This window comes from Dryobates pubescens, chromosome 33, assembly GCF_014839835.1.
Source record: "Dryobates pubescens isolate bDryPub1 chromosome 33, bDryPub1.pri, whole genome shotgun sequence".
Taxonomy (NCBI): domain Eukaryota; kingdom Metazoa; phylum Chordata; class Aves; order Piciformes; family Picidae; genus Dryobates; species Dryobates pubescens.
Genome location: NC_071644.1, coordinates 4366565 through 4373787, shown reverse-complemented (window position 1 = coordinate 4373787; position 7223 = coordinate 4366565).

The following is a 7223-nucleotide window of genomic DNA, read 5'->3' as shown; positions in this document are numbered from 1 at the left end:
GTTGGGAATGAGCCCCAAATTCAGGTGCTCAAAATAACACTGTTTCTAGTAGCATGTGCAATCACAGGACAGTTGGGTTGAGCCTGGGCTCAGTGCCATTGCTGGGGCTGAATCCAAGCTGTTTGGTCCTTGGGGTGCTAACTGGATGTGGTCTTGGCAATATAACCCTGCTTAGTGGGATGGAGAATGTGGGTTGGGCCAAATTCAGGTCACAGGTGTGAAATCTAACTGCAAAAGCTTGAACAAAAGCTCTGACAGACTTTTAGTGCTCCCTTTAGCTGTGTTTAGAATGGCTTTATGTGGGGCCATTCCCAGAAAGTGAGAAATGTTATGTCCAAGCTGCTTTGTAGCTGGAGTTGATCCCACCTGGCCTCACATGAGAAATACCATGAGAGGATTCAAGCCCACTGTGGATCCATCAACAGACACTAGGGACCAGCACCTCAGCCCCATGCAGAGTGAGACAAGACACAGTTAAAGATGTATCTTTATGTTGATGCTCGTAACCTTTATTTGGTCAGTACTAGAAAGCATACACAATGAATTCCCTTTCCTCCCTCTGGTTATCTTGAAACTTGTGGAGTGTTATGATTTTTCTTATTTCTTTTTGTGTTCATTTGGCTTATGTGAAGGATTTGTGGCAGTTCCCTTGACTATACCAGCAGAAGGACTCTCTTGTTACTGACACCCTGTCTATAGGAGGGCTCAGGAGGTCTTTCAATGTTGAGCAAGCTTTTTGATAGTTTTTTTTCCTGTTTCTTTGTTATAATTTCTTAGTGCAGAGGGGAAAAAAAACCACCTCTAATGAAAAACTCACTTTTCTTTCTACCAACTTCACACTTTCTCCATTTTGTGTAAGTAAGATCCAGCCTTGTGGGTACCAGAGTACCAATAAAACATAGGCTTTGGCTTTAGGAAAATACAAGAAATTTTAATGCAACAGACAGGAGAGAGGTCCAGCAGAGATGTCTAACGTGGTAGTTTTATTTAAAGATGGTCTCTTGGTGCTAGAGTAAGAAATGTTCTAAAAAAAAGAAAAAAAAACAACCCCACAACACATTTTTTTTTTTTCCAAATAAATAAATAAATAAATAAATAGAAATAGGAATCACTTTCTGATGAAGAACTTAGAAAGCATCTGGCTTTCTTCTTGGGAGGAACGGGTACTGTAAAGCGTTCTTCAGAGGTGGGCATAGGGAGGTTGTCCTAGTAATTACTCCTGGAACCTGGAAAGCCAAAGATGAAATAAATGTCACTAGAGTTCATTTCTCCCTCAGTATGTCACCAGCAGCAGCAGTACTTTTCCCTACCAAATCAATAGACAAAACAATAATGCTAGTATAAATATTAGGCTACAATTAATTCCTTTCTCAGACTGTGTCTTATGAAAGACTTAAATAGAAGCTGCTGCTCCATCATCTCAAGACACAGACGCAGTCTGCTCTGTGCAGTGAAAAGGCCCAGGCAGGACTCACCGTTGCAACCCATTCCGCTCACGGAGCCAATTCTGTCAATTCTCCTCCCGAAGCAGCCAGAATCTCTCATCATCCTGGGCACCTGCAGCCCCCTCAGTCTCTTGAAGAAGGGGTTCCTGGAGGAGAAAGGGGTGCTGGGTGCTAGCCTGGGTTCAGCCTTCTGATCATCACTGTCGTCTGTGAGTTCTGGGAAGATCTCCTCCTGGGTTTTTGGATTTTGCAGGTCAGGATTGGACTCCAGGGCCTCAATCATTGCAAACTTATCCTCCAGTTTCTCCAGCAAAGCCTAAAAGTGAAGGATTCATTTCATGAAACTCCTGGTTTTGTGGTTATTTGCCGGCTCTTCCAGTCATCCTATTCTGCATTCATCAGTGGTCTAATAGCCAGCCTTAGGGAGACTGTCTGCTGGAATCCCGGGGTTGCTGGTGGTATTTGAGCTCTATCCTCTGCTATAAATCCCTGTTCACATTGGTTCTGGCTATGGGTAGCTCTAACTGGGAGCTGAATGAGGCTGCTTGCCACAGAAGTCTATCTTACTGGCAGAGAGCTCTTGGCAGAGAAAAAAAGTGAGGTCTGTGTGGCACAGAGAGATCCTGCTCAACCCACCATGGTGCACAGTCTCAAAATACCACTGGGTCAATAGTTCTCAGAAGTCAGCTGCAATGGCATTTGCCAGCAGTTGGCTTTTTCTTCTTTTTTATTTTAGCTTAGACTACCTGCCCTGGCTATTTTAATGGCCATCACTTGGAGAAGCTCTTGGTGCTTTCATTAATTTCTGTTCCGGGAGTGCTGCTCCTTAAAGGAACAGGCACCTCCCTGCAAATACATGTACGCTGAATTTAGATCTGCTATGGGACTTCTTCCTGGGTACCATTCTCTGTAATTTTTAAAGCTTTGTCTAACAGATATCAGTTAACCTCCTCAAGGGCAGCTCAACCAGTTCAAAGAATCTAATTGTTCAGCTCTACAAGGGGAGTGGAGAGGAGTGAGCTTTATGGTTTTCTTGAGAGTGGAGACATTTGAAAGCTGCTCTTCTCAGCTAGCTGCTGGAAACAGCCTAAGAGGCATGGAAATGGTTTAGCTTGGGCTGACACTGAACTCATCATCTTAGTTTGTGAGGCAGTGAGAAGCTGGTCACTGGTACCAGTCCAAGGAAAGATTTGAGTTTTCAGACTTCATCTTGTAGGTCTGAATCTTAAGCTTATATTGTGCTGCAACAATGGATGTTCTCCATTCATTAAAATGCACAAATGGTAACTCCACAGCTCAGGAAGCATTTCTGGATGAATCACATTAAATGACTGTGCTATTCCTCTAGCAGCTTTCCTAAAAGTTGGACTTTGTGTGTTCCACCTCCTCCTCTCCTATCCATATGCAGCCAGTTCTCTTAAATCCCCAAAGCTAGAGCCCTGTGACTGTCCTGCTTCACTGTTCTGCTATTTTCTGGAATAAGCAGAAGCCCACCTGAAACTTTCCTATTCGTTCTTATACAATTACTGTGCCGATTTTTTCCCCTCTTTGGGACTTTGCTTCCAGGAAGGAAATCTTTTAAGAGAAAAAGAACTGAAAGCCCAAAGCAGACATTCTACTACATCAGAATTTTGTTTCCCCCTGCTTCCCAAGAGCTCAAGTGAATCCAGCACTGGAGGATATTGCTATGCAGAGCTCTGAACTCCCATGAAGAGTTGAGACTCTGCTGCCCAGCAAGTGATTCTCCCATCACACAAAAGAAAGGCAAACCCACCACCTCACATTCTGCTAAGCACCCTGAAAGCTTAACCTTACAAAAGGAGAGAGTCCTCACCTCCATGCTGGCCAGTTCTTTGGCAGGGCTGAGGTTGTAGATGGGGTTGGCTCTGCTGGATTGGAGTTGAATGAGCAGCAGCAAGAGGAAGCCACAGGAAAATGAGCCCTTAGTGTCCATGGCGCTGGGTTTGTTTGGAATAGGGAAGTTCAAGCTGTTTCTTCTGAGATGTCTCTCCAGGTCTCTCTCTTCCTTGTCCTATCCTCTCTCTTCCGAAGCTTGTCTTTTATACTCTTTGGGTGTGATCTCTGCTTCCTAGGTTATCAGTGGATTTATCTGGGGCACATTCCAGTCCCACTGCAGGCACGCAGCTCTGTCAAGGGAAGATTCCCTTTATTAGCTGTCATTAGGCAGCAGCTGCTGTTGCTGAGGAATGTATGTCACAAGTCAGTGATTTCATGTCACTCCCCCTCCTCTTGATACCAGGCGCTGTGATTACATAGTCCAGTTGGAAATTCTTAGCGATTTTCTTTCAAGAGACCCCTATGGTCAGATTTACAGAGATGAGAAACAACCCTGCAACTGCTCTAAACCCTGCTTGGCTCAAAGCTTTCCATAGGGAAATAACTTTTTTTTGGGATAAACGAGGCTTTTCAGATGAGTATTTGGTGGAGAGTGAAGGTTGAAGATAAATCTCCTTTTAGGACACCTACAGTATCATGCAAACTTGCCTTCTATATATGGAAAATGCAGAGCCGCTGCGTGCTGTGGAGTGTGTCGAAACCCCCAGTTTTGGGCCACTTCTCTTTTCCCATTGCTGTTGAGGTGACATCACCATTGAGACTTTGTGTGTTGCAAAGAACCTAGGTGTCCTGATCCGCACCTCAAGACAGATGATAACTTCTAGACTGGCTCTGCAGGGGCACCGAGTGCCTCCAGCTCCCCATCGCGACTGATTTCGGCGCCACTGAAAAACTCTTAGTCTTGATTAAAGGCTGAACATTTAAATCCGTGGGATTTCTTTGAGCAGAGATGGTAAGAATGGACCCTATAGCAATCACATTTAAAGAAGAGATGGTCAGATTCAGGAGTAATCTTCTTGTACCATCATACAAGAAAAAGCAACTTGCTTGTCTTTAGATAGATGACTTTTAGTGGTGTTCAGCAAAGGTATCAGAATCTGGCCCCAAGGAAGAATGAGTGAGTTGTGTAGATGTGTTTTGGGAGGGGTTGAAATTAAATGTTTGGTTTAATATATTAAAACCAAAAAGTATTTATTTGTTTTACTGATACCTGAAGCTTTCAGAATTAGCTGAAAACTGCCTGTGTTTGAATGAGAAATAAAAAACTTGCAGAGGTATTCTCTTGTCTGTGTGTATAGTGCACCTAAAAATTCATCTTCTTCACAGAAGAGATTTGCTCTTCCTGCCTTTTCCTAACATTTCTAGTTATCCTAAATTGAAACAGCAATTAATATGTGAACAATTCAAATACATCAGTCTAGTAATCATTCGTTGGGGGTTTTTAATGCAAATCTAGATCTCAAAAGAATCTCCTGAGTACACTTTCTGAATAGTAAGGGAATGATAAAATATTTCAGATGTCTTAACATGATGTTTGTGTACAAACATGTGCACACAGCATTCACATGATCAGCTACCAAAATTACACTAGAAAGGACGTGCTCAAGGTTGTCAAGTCAAGTTCAAATGCTACTTTTTCCTAATATAGCCCCAAGTCAGCCCAACTCGGTATCTGTTCTGCTGCAGCCCTTCATTCCAGGAGCACACCCCATTTCCCCCCAGTGCTTTCCTTTCTTTCAGTACATGGAAGCAGTGCTTGGCTTTTTGTATTATTGTGTGTCCCAATACATTCTGTCTCTGTGCTGTTTACAAAACTAAAATCCTTTTTTTTTTCCTTCTTTTTTTTTTCTTCTTTAATTACTACTCTATGCTGCAGTGTCTGATTAAATCACTAAATTAGTTACAAGTATTCTCTTACTGCTTCTCCTGTGTGTTTGTGGCAGGGTACAACTTCATTTTGTAAACTGACAAGTTTGAGAAGATAAACCTGAATTATTTACTCATATTGAGCATCCAGTTTAAGATAACTAGAATCTGTTATTGTTATATTGGTTTTTTCCCTTTATCTGTCCCCCCTTCCCCCTCACTAAGTATTCTCCAGTGCTGTCTCTGTGCTAAAACATTCTGTAGCTGCCTCTGACCTTTACCCAAGAGCTCAGCATGTCTGTAAACCAACCCCTGGGGCACAAACCCAGCAGCAAGAAACCAAGGAACACAGTATCAGTCAGAAGTGTGAAACAATCTAATATTGCATGTTGTGTTTAATATCCTGGACCCAGAGATATTGTTTTCTTTTGGGTTTTTTTGTTTGTTTGTTTTTTTTTTTACTGGCTTGTTCCTTTACTGCATTCCATATTCCACAGCAGATAAATGAGATGTAAGGGCCCAACTTCAACCTTGACAACACTTTCCTAAGACTGATTTCTGTGTGCTGTTTCATGTGCTATATGTGGAATTTTGTAGATGGGATAAAGTGGCTGACTCTTACAGAAGCTATTGTATTTTCAGAGCCAAATCCTGCCCTCCATTATCCACCTTGCAGTCCTGCCAAAGCAAATGGAGTGTAAAATGTCAGAACTCAGCTCATCACTGTTGAAGCTATAAAACTAATTTGTTTGTGTGCTTGTGGTGTCTCAGTATCATCACCCTGGTGACATTAATATGAACTTCAGGTTTTATATCCCAGCAATGGATAGTCAAGAGCCAGCCATTGCCTACAGTCAGGTGGCCCCTTGCCTGGTAAAGCCCCTGTTGGGAGTCTTAACAGGGCAGGACATTCTTAGAAAAAGCATACTGTGGCTGGTTTTAGGGTTGGGAAGTTGGCACGTTACTCCACCATCCCAGGGTACAGGATAGGAGATGTGGGGACATGAGAAAGCAGCACTCAGAGCAAAGAGGGGGGAACACCAAGGGTGCCATTGGCAGCTCCATGTGTGAATCCCTGTAAGGAAGGGACTAGTATATGGGGAGGCTTCAGAGCCTGGTCAGAAGGGGCTTTGCACAGAACCTGTGCAGAGGAGAGAGTCGGTTCTCACAGCATCACAGAATGCTAGGGGTTGGAAGGGGCCTCTGGAGATCATCCAATCCAACCCCTCTGGCAGAGCAGGGTCACCTAGAGCAAGTTGTACAGGGTGGTGTCCAGGTGGGTTGGAATGACAGTCTGTTCCAATGCTCCTCCACCACACTCAAAAAAGTTCCTTCTCGTGCTTTGATGAAACTTCCTATATTCAAATTTGTGCCCATTCCTCTTACCCTGTCACTGAGCACCACTAAAATAACACTGGCACTGTCCTCCTGACACCCACCCGTAAAGGACTGATCAGTGCTGATAAGATCCTGCCGCAGCGTTCTCTAGGCTAAAAGGCCCCAAAGTCTTCCAGCCTTTCTTCGTAAGAGAGATGTTCAGGTCCCCTAATCATCTTCAGAGCCCGTTGCTGGACCTTCTCAAGCAGTTCCCTGTCCGTGAACTGCGGAGCCCAGAACTGGACACAGAGTCTCACTGAAACCGAGTGGCATCACCACAGTGAGCTGTGCTGTGCCCCGGCCCCGGGCAGGGGGAGACCGAGCCACGGGAAGGGACCCCGCGCAGGCGGCAGGAGCGCGGCGGGGCCGGCGCTCGGTGTGGCCGGCGCTCTGTGTGGCGGGGCCTGGCGTCTGTCCCGGGTCCTGAACACCCTCATCCCTTTACCCGCAGCAGTAGCCCTTCGGCTCCTGCCAAATGTATTTTTAAAGCCATGCAGCCCCTCTGTCCTTAGCGGCACCCCATGGCGTGTGCCGTGCTAGGCTTGGCACTGACACCCGCGCTTCGTGCCCTGGGACAGGCATGCTGCAGGACACTACCTGGAGTTAACCCCAAGCCCGCCCCCGGGACGATTCACAGCCAGCTGTGGTGAAGCCAGGGGGAAAGGCATCCCAGGTCAC